The sequence below is a fragment of the Macrobrachium rosenbergii genome, chromosome 50, assembly GCF_040412425.1.
Source record: "Macrobrachium rosenbergii isolate ZJJX-2024 chromosome 50, ASM4041242v1, whole genome shotgun sequence".
Taxonomy (NCBI): Eukaryota; Metazoa; Arthropoda; class Malacostraca; order Decapoda; family Palaemonidae; genus Macrobrachium; species Macrobrachium rosenbergii.
The window spans coordinates 7075600-7094596 of NC_089790.1; the positions used below are offsets into that span (position 1 = coordinate 7075600).

The 18997-nt window shown below is 37.2% G+C and overlaps 1 protein-coding gene across 15 annotated transcripts in view; it reads right to left on the reverse strand.

Annotated features, from left to right (window-relative positions):
• LOC136832565 (sodium-independent sulfate anion transporter-like) overlaps positions 1-18997 on the reverse strand; it is a 132154-nt gene that overhangs the window by 71342 nt on the left and 41815 nt on the right. For 4 of the 15 annotated variants that reach the window (XM_067093597.1, XM_067093586.1, XM_067093617.1 and 1 more), the window contains exon 3: positions 5563-5613. The exons of the other annotated variants lie outside the window; for them this stretch is intronic. The gene's annotated coding sequence lies outside the window, so the exon portion shown is untranslated. The remainder of the gene's footprint in view (positions 1-5562; positions 5614-18997) is intronic. 15 annotated transcript variants of the gene reach the window in all.

An 18997-nucleotide genomic window follows, 5' to 3' on the forward strand; every position in this document is an offset into this window, starting at 1 on the left:
AATTTGCTGAGCGTCAGAGTGGGGAAGGATGGAAGTTGAACTCTCTTGGGAACTTGACAATACTCAGTTCAACCTCCCAAAAACCTGACGTAATTACCACACATTTTCATAACAAACTGACACCAGTAAGACAAAAGACCCACATTAAGACGAAACAGTCCCATGTGTCCAGTTAGGCCTACGCCTTAACAATTGCTTCCCCTGTAATATCGATGAGTCTATTGGAGCCTGGTACCGTGGATCCAAACACTAAACGAACAAGTAAAAAATGCGCCGAAGTTTCTTCGGCGCAATCGAGTTTTCTGTACAGTGTAAATGCTGTATGAAACTCTCAGCCACGGCCCATGAAACTTTCGGCTGCAGCCCATGAAACTTTCAGCCACAGCCCAGTGGTGGCCTGTGTCGCTGGCACCTACAGTGGTGCCAGACTCATGATCATGGCTGACTTCAACCTTAAATAAAATAAAAATAAAAAATACTGAGGCTAGAGGGCTGCAATTTGGTATGTTTGATGATTGGAGGATGGATGATCAACATACCAATTTGCAGCCCTCTAGCCTCAGTAGTTTTTAAGTTCTGAGTGCGGACAGAAAAAGTGCGGACGGACAGACGAATAGCCATCTCAATAGTCCTCTTTTACAGAAAACTAAAATGTCGGACGGATAGACGAATAGCCATCTCAATAGTCCTCTTTTACAGAAAACTAAAATGTCGGACGGATAGACGAATAGCCATCTCAATAGTCCTCTTTTACAGAAAACTAAAATGTCAAAATTAAAACAAGAAAACTGTAAAAAAAAAAGAAAAAAAAAAAGAAATAGTAAACGGAAAATATATTAATGCAAAGAAGCATTCCAGAACGCGCCCAAGGGCAAAGGGCGACGTCCCTGGAAGAAGCATGTTGGCAACTCTCCACTACCTCAGGAGGGCGAGTCACCGACAAGCAGAACAGAGGCCAGACAGAAATTAAGCAGCAGTCAACTTACGCAGTGACTCAGTTACTCACGTGACGACGATCCGCATTTAAGGGCATATGCGATATGAATCATAAAGCTGACTTACATCCTAATGTAATCAAATTATATACATTTAGTTATATTTTGAACGCTTAATCCATTCAAACGATACCAGCCTTTTGGAACTATCTTCGCCTTCGTCTTTCCTATTTTGCTCTGTCTTTACCTGAAAAGGTGTCTCCTTAGGGCAAAGTATGGTCATTCTTTGTAGATAACTAATACATTAAGTTTAACGTTTGGTGGTTAATATTGTTTCACACATTAGAAAAGGTATAACAGAATGGAAAGGAGAACTGTGACATCTGTCAATGCTAACAACCAACAAAACGAATATTCACCTCAAAAGATACTGTATATGTCAACATACGATAAAGAAATAGTGAAGCAATCACTGCCGCAAAAATCAGTGCTGGTAAATTCAGATGTAATGTTTAATAGTCGAGATATAGGCTATACTTCAAGTTTCCTAGACCTATCAAGAGCATGACAGTCGAATTCTGACACCAAATAACAAACCGGAAGAACAAAGCGGAAACGAAGACCTATAAAATAGTGACAATTTAGTCAATACGAGCCCGAAGACCAAATTTTTCTTGCGATAACTGAGAAAACGAAGCAAAATTAGACAGCCATTTGAAACAAAAAAAATTCCATCTCTTGGGAAATCAAATACAGTATATATAACACCTCAACTTAGCAGACTTCTGTACTTACCAGCTACCATATTATGGTTATTTTTTCCTATGCTACTGTTTTAGATGTGATACATTTTAAGAGATATCTTTTAAATTGAACGTTAGTGTAAAGTACAGGTTAGTTTAGGTACGGAACTCTGTGGAAATTCTGTCAGCTGACAGATATCTACAAAACATACAATATAGAGTCTATGTTACTTAATGGACTTTGTTACTTATCGGACAGGCCAGACCCCAGAGCATCTGCTGAGTTTTATTGCTACTGCACTCAGCTTTCACCTGGGGACCACAGGTAAAATCCCCCTACATATTTGGCCCATTCTTCTCTTCTGAAACTGCTGATGCGAGCTACGACAATAATCGACCAATGAAATACCAACCGAACACTACGATGATTGCAGAAGCGATATCCAGAAAACTACAGAAAACGAAGCTACACCTATAGACACCACCATAGTTCGTCCTACCAAGCTAGACCTATAGACACCACCACAGCTCGTCCTACCCCACAGCTCGTCCTACCAAGCTAGACCTATAGACACCACCACAGTTCGTCCTACCAAGCTAGACCTATAGACACCACCACAGTTCGTCCTACCATTCCGCCTGTTGGAGGTGGGGGCCCGGTACCGAGAGCTTCCTGCAGACCTTAACAACAGGACACTTGGCTCCTTTACTGAGAAACACACTGGCCAATCAGGAGCTAGTGCGCATGTTTATCGGGCGATCATTAAGAGGAATGTTTATGACGTCACTGCATTGGCTTTCGTAGCCGCGCCAGAATGCATCAAGTTGTAACCTCAGCTGAAGACGGAGCTCTTGGTAACGAAATAAGTACTTATTGTAAGTAAGTAAACTTGTAATAAGCTAAAAATTCGGATGCTTTGAGACTTAACCTGATTTTGCGAAGTATACCAAATATAAAAGAAAACATGAATATAAAAATAAATAACACTCTACAAAGATATGAGCAACACGATAGTAGCAATATAAGGGGATAACAGTAAATGAAATGACAGAACCCTTGCAAACAATAACACAAAGAGTAAGCTATACAAAATTACAACTCACTCTCTTTCTCTCTCTCACTATATATATACACATATATTATATCCATGTATATATATATATATATATATATATATATATATATATATATATATATATATATATATATATATATATATATAAAGGTAAGCAGAGTACATAAATACGCAAACGACAAAAACCACCAGAGATAAACAAGAATCAGAATCTACGTACAATAAAACAAGACGAATAAAACTATAAACCCAAAGAAGACGCAAGATAAATTACAACACGTCCCTTTCCTATGAAGATCCATTTAACAAACAAACAAAACACAATTAGGTGTTTCCCATCTCCACGTTTTCTTCTTCACTGGAAGAAACAAAGGTAAACAAAGCAAACTACTCTGAACGTCACACACTGCAACAAATTTGCACGAAGGTGTTGCCTAATGGATCCAGTTGCAAAGCGTCACTGCGCTCGGGTCCATACTGGATTAGTCCTGGAATTTCATAAACAAAAAAAAAAAAAAAAAGGGATTCGTAGAATGGTGGTCTTTTTGATTACCATAATAAAAATTTCTGAGAAAAGCAATATGTTATGTCTCATATAAAAACGTACGTATGTATGTATGTGTGTATGTGTGTGTGCATGTATGTATGTACATACATACATATCGTACATGTTTGTTAATATAAGACTGATATATATATATATATATATATATATATATATATATATATATATATATATATATATATATATATATATATATATATACATATACTGTTTTTTTCTACCTTTAAATCCTGAAGCCTTTACAGTGGTAATGAAAGGAGGCAATTATTCTCCTAATCCTTTTAATATATATATATATATATATATATATATATATATATATATATATATATATATATATATATATATACATATACATACATATATCATCAGAGATATATGGTTTTCCTGCGTTCATTTTCTTTTAAATGGAATCTTCAGTTTCACAGAACAACGTTCGATTAAAGCAAAAAGAAATCCATACAATTGACTTCCATGAAGAAAACCTCAGTCAAATTAAAAATACAAGAATGAGGGTAAAAGGGTCATCTTTATTAACCCTCAACGTTTCCTTTTGTAAACGACAGCAGTTTCCAAAGCTATGTGAAAATATGGGGACAAAATTTCCATGGGGAAAAAAATTCCAGCGCATACACACATGCACACAATCTCTACATTGAAATTAAAGGTAAGCCAAAGTAATCAACCATTCGGTTACGCTACCACCAGATTATCACATATATGCTTATTCTTTATATCCCATCATCTCGTGGCACCCATTATTATTATTATTATTATTATTATTATTATTATTATTATTATTATTATTATTATTATTATTATTATTATTATTATTATTATTATTATTATGATTACAAACCAACTTGCAACCCATTATTATTATTATTATTATTATTATTATTATTATTATATTAAAAACAAACCAACTTGCAACCCTAGCTGGAAAGGCAGAATGCTAAAGTGGGGCCCCATTATGGAAAATAGCAAACTCCAGAAACCCAAATTACGGAGTAAAGAACAAACTATAAAAGAGAAACAAGGAAAAAAATAGATAACGCAAAACCAATGAATAGCAAAATAAAATTTAATAAGACAAATAACAAACAAACTAAGAAGTAAAACCTAAGACACTCTACTTAAACAATGAATGTTCTTAGCAACCGCGGTACTGAATCTCACAGATGAAAAGGCAACACTGTCGGAACCAACCGCATACCTAGCATAACACCGCGGATGGCATAATCTTCAAGGATCTCAATGCCAAGGACACTGAGAATTGTGAAATATCCTACACAGCATGCACAATCAGCTAAGTGAGAAACAGTGCCAGAGGTTAACACCAAGATCAAGGATAAGAAATACCCCCGCAGGGGCGTACCCCAGAGAATCTCCTGCGGTGCACTGTAGGGATTACATACGGTTCTCTGCGGCGTCGCTTCGTCCCCTAGCTGCAACTCCTTTCGTTCCTTTTAGTGTACCTCCGTTCACACTCTTTCTTCCGTCTTACTTTCCACCCTCTCTAACAATTGTTTTATAGTGCAACTGGGAGGTTCTCCTCTGATTGCATCTTTCAACCTTTTTACTGTCAATTTCCATTTCTGCGGTGAATGATCTCATAAATCCCAGCTCTCGGCCTTTGGCCTAAATTCTATGTTCCATTCTATTCGATATGAAATTCAAAAGAATTATTCAATATTTATCCTGCGATTTAAGATGCAATAAAACTGCTGGAGACCAAACATGGAAGGGAAACTATAGTCGAAACGTGGAAGAATAAATTAAGTAAAAGATTTCCCCCGGATAGATAGAGCTTAAAAAATATTGACTTTCTTTGTACAAACTAGATTTTTTTAATGAGCTGCATGTAGTTAAAGGCACTGCGAATGAAAAGATCTAGGTGGGGTGGACCCAGTGTCCTGGAACTGCAAGTAAACGTACTTTGAATTTTGCAATAGTTTTAATTCATCACACATAACTTGCACCATACACTTATTTTACAAAAATACCTGTACATTTAAATTTATTTGCACCTTGCCGTCAAAGCGCAAGATATTTGATAAATCGATCCATTCAAATTCAAGAAAAGAAATAAAAAAAAAATAAGAATACCAAGAATACATAAAAATTTGCTTAAACCATAACGCACTGGAAATTTTTCAATTATGCACTCGGCCAACTCTACTTCATGCAATAAAATACAAAAAAAACTGCATGCACGCACAATTTAATTACGCGATGCTTACCACATTCTTTTCCAGAGCACCATGGTTTCGGCACGCCATAACTCGTCTTACCTGTAAATAAGAAAAAATATTTATATACTGGTACAGAAACATAAAATCAAAATTAAAATGTCGTCAAAGAAATACGTACTCTCTCACTACCATTACACACACACACACACATATATATATATATAATGTGTGTGTGTGTGTGGTTATTTGAGAAAACTTCTCGAAGTTCCTCATGGTGGAAGTTCTCTGTATGTTCGGTTCATTACTCGTAAGTTGTTAAAACCCAGTGCCTTTGACTAACTCTTTCCTCACTGGCTTATACATAGGATTTTCCCCGGCCATTCCCGAGACCTATAACAGTGAATACAAAAGGTCCTTCACGAACTATATGCTAAGTCTTCTGCCATCCGCTAGTATCAAAATCTGTCTAGGCTACATTTACTGGGACCCCTCTTCCTAATTTCTTTGCTCATAATTCATACAAGGCAGTTGTAAAAAGTATGTTCAGGGAGATTGTAAATGATATCTCAGGCATTTGGCGTCACTGTAATGACCTTCACTTCTAGAAATGAAGATTTTTCCATGCTGATATAGTTTATCTATGTAAAACTGGTCTCTCTTTCTCGTACACATTAATGTATTCTCTTGTAGAAAAAAAAAAAAAAAACTATCACAGAGGCCATTTACATTAGTCTGCCATAACTTTCCAGGTCCGGTTCGTTTTCTATTTTATAGTTCTACCAAAAAAGAAAACGGTAACTTGTAATGTTTGAGTAACTATAGTAGAGATGATCAAAAACTACAAGGCCATTTTAATTTCCCACATCACATGAAATAGAATTCCCAAATTTCTATACGTTATAAAAATAAAATTTATTCTAAATACATCAAAGACAAAATAACCAATATTACATGTATCCTAAAAATTTAACAAACTCCTCTATGATTCTCAGCATGAACTCTAGAACCGAATTTCATAAAATGTAAGTGACTGGTTATACAAGAAACCTGAAATGAGTTTGTAGAGAGAATAAAGCCATAAGTTGAGCATTTAGCTAACAGGGCCTTATGTCGGGCTTTTCGAAAAGCCTCAGAGGCATTAAGATCATCGAAATAAGTTTCAACATAAGCCTCAAAATCTTGGAAAAGAATGAACAAAGTTGAACAAAGTGGGATACATCACCAGTTGATCTTGCCTTGCAGTACGCTGATGGTGAGAGAAGGCCCTGAATTTACAAGTGTCTCAGCTCAGCATATAGTAAAAATTTACTTGAGCTAATCTTTCCAACGACAGTTGGAGGGATTACAACAATAGTCATCTCTACAGACTTCTTACACAGATCTTTTTTTTCAGGCAAATTACGGAACAGATGCGGAATGGAATCAAACAGTTGCATGTATAGTTCTACAATGATTCTCCAACGCTTTCAGAGCGGCAAAAACCAGAGCAGCTTGTGATATATAGGCACTGGCACTGCTGGGATGATCATTATGACCTTTCCCAACGCTTATCGGTCACCAAGCAATAACAGTCGGTGCATATTTTAGATCAAATGTATGCTTTTAAAGAAAAAATAGTAATGTTCCTCTATCCATTTTAAAACAAGGCATAAAAGAGCACAGGGTACCGTACTAACCTCAATGAAATTTAACAGACGGTAGGTAAAAGAATGAATGGGTGTACGAGGTTCAAAACTAGACGTGGCTGCCAAAAAGCCAGTGGTCAGAGAAGCCAAAGGAGATGAAATAAGGTATGGGCTCCCCAAATTAAAAAATAATAATCTCTAAAATAAAAAAAAATAAAAAAACATGGTGACTATTACATTCTGCAAATTGTGTAAAATGTTTGATGGCCTGTTCCATGCTGAAAAGTGAGAGCTGTCCAGTTACCCAGATCTGTTCTAAACGAGTCCAGTTTACAAAGATTTCTCCAAGGAATTCCAAGTGTGTGGGCACAGTGATAAGAGTAGCTCCAAAATGTCAAATCGCTGCAATGACAGCTTGTCTCTTAAAAGTAGCATGAACAGGCCACCCACCAACCCAACATCTTTCATTTTCTCCAGATAAAAAGTGCTACTCCAAGTCCACGCAACAGTCAACAAGTGTGTTATTACATGACATACGTATATCCTCTTCTGTAGCAAAACAAGACACTTATCCACACCAAAACACTATACACTGAACACCTACATGCCCACGCATATGAACAATGAACAATTACAACGATACACAAAAGACTCTTCTAGGTGGAGCATAAAAATGCCGACATATTGGAACCTTTTCCATGAAACATAAAACAATAGAAAGACACAACAAAGAGGAGCCTTCAAGGCAGATCAAAAGCATAAAAAAAAGGATGCAGGAGTAATCTACATGAAAACGAATACAAAAACACCGAAGACAGTATATTTAAACCAAATAAAGTCCAAATATAAGTGGAAAAAGACTTGCAAGAGGCGTCTCTGATTGAAATACAAACAATCAGACAAGCGCCGGACCATCTCTGAGGATCACAGACGCATGGACAGAAAAATTATCCATCTGAATAAAATACAAACACACAAACAGACAAAGGCCAGCCAGTGGACATCTGGGTAAAACAAACAAAAGCACGGGAACCAGTTACTGACAAAAAATTGACAAAATTACAGAAAATACACAAGCTATGCGGAAACTTGAATGTGCTTATGTAACATCTGAGAGCCCTGTCACTTATCAAAGAGTACAGTCTTATCTTTACGTTATTTACCTACTAAGATTTGAAGTATTTCAGAATACCATTTGTGATATTTTAATCCTTAAACACAAACGTGTTTTATTGATAAGGCGATCACAGCATGTACACAAAGACCTTAACCTCTCTCTCTCTCTCTCTCTCTCTCTCTCTCTCTCTCTCTCTCTCTCTCTCTCTCTCTCTCTCTCTCTCTCTCTACTGTCGAGATGCTTTCATTTTAGATATTACCGAAGGTCGTAAGAACTCTTTTAGTATAAACGGAAATGTTGATAGGAACGTATGAAAAGTTTAAATAAGGTAGTCGATCGAGGTGCGACTGATGGTACAAGGTATGGCAGCAGTTTTAAGCTGTTTCAAGAGTGTAGGATAAAATAGTTGACTGAGAAACAAACTATTTAAAGAAGAATATGATGGGATCGCAAAAAAAAATACAGATAGCACCGAGTGCTGAAGACAACTTGCCAAGAAGCGTTTAACACAAATCCTAAACACGTCGATAACTCATCACACATACATTACAAAGATGCTGAAAACAAGTCGACTACCGTAAGTGGGAACAACCCTATAATGAATCTGACCACAGCATACCTCATTTGCCTTTGGTAATCATATATACGGTTAAGTATAATGAATCTGACCATAGCATATCTCATTGGCCTTCAGTAATCATATATAATGTCAAAAATTAATACGTGGTTCATTTCTTTCTTTTCATACCCGCGGGAGGCTGTTCAACGAAGCAATCACTGCATTTGCAATCACCCCTGTGTGAGACTCATCCACGAAAGCAATTGCATCCGAGAGAAGCTCTTCTACAAAGGCCATCGCCACACCGGGTATAAAAGAAATTGTAAACAGGTACTAACAGATACAAGCTGTTGACTGAAATGGGAAGACGCCCAGAGGTGCGCTGAAAGGCACTACCACAAAGAAACAAAATCCCGCAGCCGCTTAAGAAGGCACAGATAAACATCGGGGGCGAGGAGGTACCAGGCTACGAAGAATCAGCCGTCATCACCTGAGGCAAGTATGCCTAGGAGAAGGTGCAGTGAGGCAGCTGAGGAGGAAGTCGAGATTCACATCAGTAAAGGTGCCATGGGCGCCCTCAGCGTGATTCAAAGTAATGAGAAAAGGACGATTCAGGATCGAAGGTAGAACTGATGAAGAAAAGAATTCCTTGCTCATCTACGAGGTTATGAGAAGGAGCAATGCAGCGACAGATCGAGAAAAGACGAAAGAAGCTGGCAGGACTGAATTATGTACTGTAGAAGTGGCCATTATTTTCTTCTATCATTACATAAATGAATATCCTTAGCCCTAGCATTTTGTTCATGTTTGTCCCAACTTGGTAAAGTGAAAACCGCTTTTTTGCTCTAAAATTCATATCGCATGGTTGTATGCTGTTTATTTTGATGTAAAACGAGCTTTATGGAATAGCCACTGACAATCAATCCTAATTATTATTCTCTTAAGTCCTCAAGAATCTCAAAATAAATAAGCTTTTTACACCTTTTTCCAGTAATGGTGCCATGTTAGAGCCATCCGCTTCTCTATAAATCTTAGGTGGATGGAAGTTGCTGGCCAGATGTCCTATTCTTCATTTCTGGTGCTGTATCCCAAGGCTACGGTCAGTCAGTGTATCCTGTACACCGTTGAGTTTTCCCCGGTTCTTATAACTTCTCATCTAGAGCACCTTTCCCCCCTTTTCCTCTCACCCACTCTCATCTTTTCTCGTGATCTTTGATTTCTGGAAGGCATTAAAATAACCTTCAATGAGAGATAAAGATGCTCAGATATTAACTGAACATAATAACGAGTACATCCATTTCTAAACGACTGGAATTCCCAGAGACGAACCTTTCGACCGACCTTCGCCTGAGAAGACGATTTTTGTTTCGCTTCTGTATCACGGGTCCCATCTGAGACGGGGTCCACCAAAACAGACTTCTCACTAACAAAGCGAAGGGGGAGCTCTCTCTCTCTCTCTCTCTCTCTCTCTCTCTCTCTCTCTCTCTCTCTCTCTCTCTCTCTCTCTCTCTCTCTCTCTCTCTCTTTACAAGGTAACTACTTCACGATCCCAGCACAGGACACTGTATCACGTATAAAGGTATGACCCGAGGGGCATTCTGTAAGGAGCTTGTATTTGTTTCATTAACATGCACATTCTTGAGGCCAGCCACCTAAGTGACTGTCTGGCTCCAGGCAAGATCGTTCTTCTTCTTCGTCTTGTTCTTGTTCTTGTTCTTGTTCTTCTCTCGGAGGATAAGTAAGATACATAGTAGTTACCGAGGATCATAACCGTTTCATTGATAATCAATCACTAATATAACTGTTGTTTTCATATGAAGAAGTCGAAGTAGCCTTCAGATCTGAACATCTCACGGACGACTCCCTTTGTAAACCTTCACAGAAGCCTCATCAGCAGTGCATCAAACGCCCTAAACGCAGTATACCATTTAGCTTTATCAACACACACTCGCAGTTCCGATGTTATGACTCTTCCTTTCATATTATTATTATTATTTATCATTTCTCAGACTTGTAAACTTTTTAAAAAAAATTCTGGATTGTCATATCCATTCTCTTTTTGCTCACATTCACTAGGCCTGGTATTTTAATCTAGTCCTTCGGGCCGGCCCTATGAGAGCTGAAAGTCAGCTCAGTGGTCTGGTTAAACTACTTTAATAATAATAATAATAATAATAATAATAATAATAATAATAATCTGGTTGCCTCTCATGCGCTGCTGTGACCTAATGCTGCTCACACGAGGCTCTGTAGGTCTGCTGAAGGAATCCAAGCTTTAGCTTCTGAATGAAATTGCTAGTTCCATCTCAATGTTATCAAAATCCTTCTCGCCCGTTACTCACCACACTAAGTCCCTTGCCTATTATAACCAACTTCTGCACCAACAGACTCACCGGGTGTGTTACCCTGCTATCCACCAGCTGCAACCCATTACTGAACAGACTAGACCCTATTCTGGCCAATCACACCCACTGAAAAAACACTGGGACAGTAACCACACACAGCCATTTACCCAACCATGCTAATCAGAAAGCCAGTTCCCAGCCTTATAGCAACTGACCCCTACCGACGCCAGAATGCCAGGCTCCACTGAAAGCCTCAGCAATGCCCATTCTTTCGTTCACCAAAGATAGGCCCCAAAACAAACTCTCAGAGAAAAAATTACTCAATCTAATCCCTCTTACGTAATGCAACTAAGCGCCTCTGTTGTCCCCTAAACTGCCATATCTATCTATCACCGTGTCTTCTTTCCCTAAATTCTTTGCTTTAGGGGCTTCTGGGATGGTCATACTTTCTCATTCGTCTGCTGTTCTTGACACCCCTTCCAATCCCAGACGTCTGAACTGGTGTATTCCAGCTCATCCAGTTTAAGCATTTGACATTCTATCAATTTCAGGAAGTAAATAAACCTGATCTACCTAATTACATTAACAAGCTTTCAGTCAGGACGCCTGAACTGGTAGTCTCCTGTCGTACACGTGGTCTTTTATTGGGTTATATTTAGGACCACATGCGTAGTACCCCGTGGCGCACGTGGTCTTTCGTACAGTTATGTTTAGAAACACACGTATTAAAATTCGGAGGAGACGATTACGCCAGAACCAGCAGTTCGTAATGGGAATGCAATGTCAGCAAAACTTTCACCTTCAGAGTAACGTATCCATCTTTTGCGGTTATGCATGCCTCTCTTTATTCTTTGCTCCTCTTAACCGACATATCTCACTTCTACATTTTTACTCGGAAATTGTTTAATTTTAACAGTCCGACATCTGTGACTATTACTCCTCAAGGCAACTGTGGGGTTTTCTCCCAGTTCCACCTTTGGATCCTTGTGCTTCATCTCATTAATTTTCTGGAACGCCTAATCTTGCTCTTCAACAACTCGCTCTCTCTTTTCAATGTCTCAGGCAGTGAACGGTCAAAAGTGTCCCGGTGGCATTTTTCCCTGGATGTAACCAAGTACCGAGACCTTTCCCTGAAAAGGGCGGGACGTCATATCTTAAAAACTAACCATAGGATTTTCTTGAAAATAACCTCATTAAGTTTACCACACCCAAATAATTATACGGACCGAAACCTATTCTAACTAAACCCGACCCAACCTAACCTAACTAACCTAACCTAACCTAGGAACATAGTAAAAAAAAAAAAAAAAAAAAAAAAACAGAGACTAGTGCAATACTAGCATTAGCACAGGAATTTCCGTCCCGGTGCTTGGCCTAGTAGCCTATTATTTCAGGACGTTTAAGTCGCAAATGTGAAATTGCGTTTCGCTCCAACTAAGAAATGGTAAAACTACGTCATTTTTTTTTTTTTTTAAGTAAAGGCCAATGGGACGGTTGACCTAATGCCCTTCTCTTTCTAGCCCATCTCCGAAGAAATGCACGAGAGCGGAAAGGGAAGATAAAAAAAAAAATGGTGTTTAACTGCTGTGGATAGGAAGCTATTATACCTTCCTATTCAGCTTAGGAAGGTTATAATAATCACGAGAAACAGGAGTTAATAATAATAATAATAATAATAATAATAATAATAATAAGAAGAAGAAGAAGAAGAAGAAGAAGAAGAAGAAGAAGAAGAAGAAGAAGAAGAAGAAGAAGAAGAAGAAGAAGAAGAAGAAGAAGATGATTCAGCTTAAGAAGGTTATAATGATTACGAGAAACAGGAGTTAATAATAATAATAATAATAATAATAATAATAAGAAGAAGAAGAAGAAGAAGAAGAAGAAGAAGAAGAAGAAGAAGATTCAGCTTAGGAAGGTTACAGTAATCACGAGAAACAGGAGTTAATAATAATAATAATAATAATAATAATAATAATAATAATAATAATAATAATAATAAGAAGAAGAAGAAGAAGAAGAAGAAGAAGAAGAAGAAGAAGAAGAAAATACTGCTACAGAACACCCGGATATCATCATTGTCATAATGTTGTAAGTCTCAGCTACGGGCACCCTTATCGATGAAGTTTATAGGGAGTACATTCGAATAAACAGCTATCGTTTTCAATGAAAAAAAATAAACATACATCAATAAATAAGTTAACATGCGGGGAATGCATCCGCATTTTTTCTCTTTAGCAAGAGCTACAGAAACTATGGCATTTGTATCCTGCGTTTTCTAATGTCCAAGAGATGTTATGATTCAGGAATTCTTCAAGATTTCCAAAACAAGGGTCTATAGTTGATTGCTAGTAAAGACTATATATAATGAACGTTAAATGTGTCTAGGTTTTTGCTTCTAGACAATACAATACTATCTCCATACCCCGACCCCAACCTAAGCCAGGACGACATATTGTACAGTACCCCCACCTATCCAATACATAGTTGGAATATAGAATTTAAGCCAAGGACCAAGCGGTGGAACCTATCAAACAACTGCTAGGAGAAGGTGGAGTGCAAGACAGAAGAAAGATGTGAACGGAGGTACAGTAAAAAGAATGGAAGGGGTTGCAGCTAGGGGCCGAAGGGACACTGCAAAAGAACCTTAAGTAATGCCTACAGTGCACCGAGCGGGGTGCACTGACGGCATTACCCGCCCTACGGGGGTTATCAGTTGTTGATTAAAGTTTAGTAAGTATTACTGGAGCAATGGAGGCGAAATACATCCAATATGTATAGATGATGCTTGACTAGACAGCGTAACACTTTATCTACGTATACGAATACATTTACTGATACTGAGTTATTATTAGTGATCGAGAGCAAGTCAGGTTCATTCATTATTAATAACTATGTCTGACTATTCTGCTTCGGTATTGGGCGGTTGTCGAAAAAATATATATATACAGTAATAAAAATCCGAATTTTGAGTTATGATTTTTAAAAATTTGTCATTTATAGTGATCGTTATTTTTCTAACCTCAAAACACCGTTGGTTCTCCGTGCAGGAGAATTATGATATAAAATGAAACGCACTCAAGAGAAGAATCAAAATGCGCAGCTTCGCATTCTGAAATAACCGAGTGGGCAACTTTTAAAATGACGTCACATCAGTCTACACCTGATTCACAGCTGAGATTAACGAAACGAAGTAGCTAACTGTTCGCTTGACCCACTAGCGAATCCAGAAAAATTTCATGGGGGCACCAATTTTCATATATATATATATATATATATATATATATATATATATATATATATATATATATATATATATATATATATATATATATATATATAGATTATGAAATGGACAGCAATCGCCTGTTCGATCTGGAAATACCGAATCCATTATTATTATCATTAAGATTATTATTATTATTTTTGTTATAATTATTTTTTCTACAAATTTTATTATTATTTATATAATTATTTTTTCCATTTTTATATTTCTCATTTATGATATCTAAATCTTCATTATTATTATTTTGTCATTATTTTTCATGGGGGGCACGTGCCCAGGTGCCCCCACACCCCCCCTGGGTCCGCTGGTGGCTTGATCAGTCACCAGTTTTAATGTAGAAATGAACTGCGCCATGTTTCAATTCGTGGAACTGTGACTGCAGTCTGTTCATGATATTTAACTACAGGCTGCCACTTCATCTGACATCGGCTCGGCCGCCTATGCACAGACATGATTCAGACGTAAACCTTGACGGCAGTGATTTAAGAAAAGTTCCAGAGTATTTTTGAAACACCTAATATAAACAGCAATAATAAAATCAGAATTACAATTAAAATTACAATCAAACATTCAGAATAAAATGACTAAAACGTTTACCCAAAGGAACAAGCTTTTAAAAGGCTGATGACAACCTACCCAGAAGGAATCTAATAACAAACTGCGCTCGCATTGAAATGTAATCAGACCTTCTATTAATACTATCATCGCTATACGACTACGACTAGTATTACTAGCAGTCAACAGAATAGTAACAGGGGACTACTCGTAATGGAATTATGCTATCCAGAGATTCTCAGGTGCATGCAGTTTCCTTATACTCCGCATTAATGTGTTATCACGTGAGTGGTATCCGCTTATCGCACAAGACTCAATCATGCATATATTCTCCTAGCTGACAGATGCGGCTGTAACAACTGGGGGTTTATATTATATTATATTATATTATATTATATTATATTATATTATATTATATTATATTATATATATATAATTATACATATATAATGTATATATATATATATATATATATATATATATATATATATATATATAAGCTGCCATTTGTTGTGGAACAGAAATAAATTTCGGCCTCACATCGGGATCGAACCCAGGTCTTTCAACTGAGAGGCAAGGGCGCTACTAGCTGAGCTTTACAGGTCATGACCTTTCAACTGAAAGACCTGTGTTCGATCCCGATGTCAGTCAGAAATGTGTGTGTTGTATATATATATATATATATATATATATATATATATATATATATATATATATATATATTACTAAAAGGACCTCATTCAAACTGGATGGTATCTAATGGAGTATTTATTCAGAAAAAGTCACACGCTTTCTTGGACAATGGCAGGGAACGCCGGAAACGGCTTTGAAGACAGCATATCTAGAAAAATCCTATATTCCACAGTAGCAAGGAAACGAAGGAAAAACGCAAGAGAACGCACGGAAAACGGACACCTGGAAGAAGAAGGGGGCAGAGAAAGGCCAAGATCACGAGGGGGTGGGGGTCACACAGGAGGAGCCAGGCAATTACAGGATTAAAAGTACCCAGCACACAGTTATAAATACAGCTGGATTACGCGTCTGCTCACTGTACGGATACTTGATAATGTGGACTGTTTGTCCAAGAAAGCTTGTAACTTTTTCTGAATAAATACTCCATTAGATACCATCCAGTTTGAATGAGGTCCGTTTAGTAATTCTACTAATGCGCAGAACAATTGTGTGTGATAAAGTTTATATATATATATATATATATATATATATATATATATATATATATATATATATAGTTGTCTGTTCCAACGCTTCTTTCATACAACCTCTATCCTTTCTCGGTTCCGTTAGATCTCAGTCGACCTCTGTTCCTTCTCGCAAATCTTAAGCATTATGACTTATGACCATTCAAGACAAAAAAAAAAAAAAACGACCACTCAAGGCAAAAAAAAAAAAAAAAAGGGAGTTAGAGTGGTTGGACAGCAAGACGGAAGGAAGAAAGTTGGGAAAGAAGGTAAACGAAACGGCTTAAAAGTAGGTGCAGCTAGGAGCCGAAAGGACGCTGAGGTGCACTAAGGGCGTAAACCCTCTACGGCTAAGGGGGATCCAAATTGCGTGCCCCTTTCACCATGCTTTCGAACTCTCGTTCTACCACATTACCCGACCATCCAAAAAAAAAAAAAAAAACAATCGTTCATCTTGCCACGTACCTCAAGCCAAACATTTGTTTTCACTCCTATTTACAAAGCAAGCTGTTCACCTTCAGAGCCAGTTCCTCGTTGGACGAGTCGGTAGAGTTCTCGGCTGGCACTCTGCTGGACCCGAGTTCGAGTCTCCGGCCGGCCAATGAAGAACCAAGAGGAATTTATTTCTGGTGATAGGAGTTCATTCCTCGGTATAATGTGGTTCGGATTCCACAATAAGCTGCAGGTCCCGCTGCTAGGTAACCAACTGGTTCTTAGCCACGTAAAATAAGCCTTAATCCTTCGGGCCAGCCGTAGGAGAGCTGTTAATCAGCTCAGTGGTCTGGTTAAACTAAGATAAACTTAACTTTAACTCACTCCATATTTACAAAGCAAGCTGTTCACCTTCAAAGACTCCAGTCCCCGTCTTTCATTTGTAGTAAGAGAAGCGACAGACGGACCACAATCAAGCTCATGCAGCGTTGCGCAAACTCTCGGCGATGTACTGTTTATGCATGTCCAACAAACGTGTGGTTTTGCCAATGAGGTCCTTACTTATACATCCAAGATAACACTGTATTGCTGTTGTGATCAGTCTATTAGATGTGAAGGACGTCAGGCAAGAAAAAAGAATGGAGGAAGAAAGTAGAGCTCTTGACATCGCTAGACGAAAGTATTAAGCTCAAGGCATCCACCTGGGTCATTACCACGTGTAAGTTTAAAGCTCCACTCAGCTCTAGAAAGAAATTATTTCTGGAGGATTGTTAACAAATCTGTGATTGAATGAGGCTAAAAATTACACCATTAAAGAAACAATCTTTTCAATCCATTGACATCTATTTCCTGATATATGTAAGCTTTGTATTTATTTATATCATTCCCCGACCCCTAAAAAAGAAATAAACGCAAGAAGCAATCACCGTATACAAACACTCACAAAGGCACTAATTTACAAAGAAGTTACATCTCATTCACATGAATAATCTGCCTTATCCGTACATTCGTCTCCTGCCAAAATATGCCATAAATTAAGCTCTCTTATGGAGACAATTCCCTTATCTGGTGTAATGTCCATTACCTACACTTTCTTTCCTGGGATCGAGACCTGTCCGATTTCTGATACTGCTAACAGAAGGATCACACTTACATTCAAAGCCTCTAACATTTACACAAAATATAGGATACGAACCCGGAACTTGCATTCCCAAGTGTTTTTTCATTTACATACTCTCATTTACAAAGTTCAACGCCCGTCTATTAGGCCAGAGTTCAAGGCTCATGACACAGTCATTTGTTGTAGAACATATGTTTATAAACAAGCAAACAGACACACACAAAATATATATATATATATAATATATATATATATATATATATATATATATATATATATATATATATATATATATATATATATATATATATATATATTATATATGTAAATATATAAATTTATGTAAATTCATTCTCTGCAAGTCAAGCTAAAGGATATTGCACAGTGTTCAAGGAATGCCTCTGTGTTCTTCATGCACCAGACGTTATTCGCATTTCTAACACTACATTTGCCGCCATTAAAAACATCAAGAATAGCAAACTTACGAGGTTTGTTTTCCAGTGTCGCTCTTATCATCACTATTAGAATTAAAAAACTCTTCGAAAGCCTGCAAGAATCACCTTCTCACTAAGGCAAAGTAATTGTGAATCTAAACGTTTTGGGTGATTTTTAATCGTCTTCAAATGAAAGTCGATACGAAGGTCAACACGATTCTCTCTCTGACTCTGAGTCGACGAAAACTAGTGAAGAAGAAACGAGAGATTTAGGGTGTAACTGAAAGAGGCAACTAGCCCACCCCATCTCTTCTTTCTGTATTTCCTTGTACCTTCTTTCAATTCTTCCTAATGAACACCATATTCTTTGGAAGCTTGAATTTCAAGTCAGTGGCCCCTTTGGTGGGCTTGTTCCATATGAATATGGTCCATCTTCTGAATAATAATAATAATAATAATAATAATAATAATAATAATAATAATAATAATAATAAACACAGGAAAAGAAACCACCAGGATTTGAGGTCATTATCATTATCATCATCAATGGTGACTAATGTTTCCACTGCGTCATTTTCCCCCAAATTATACAATAACCAACAAGATAAGTACTTGAGTTACAATGGAACATTCTCATTTTAATAACACAATATAACTGACGCAATATATGCTGCAAACCTTGGGAATGATTGACAAATTTGGATAAAATATTTTATATATATATATATATATATATATATATATATATATATATATATATATATATATATATATATATATATATATATATATATATATATATATATATATATAT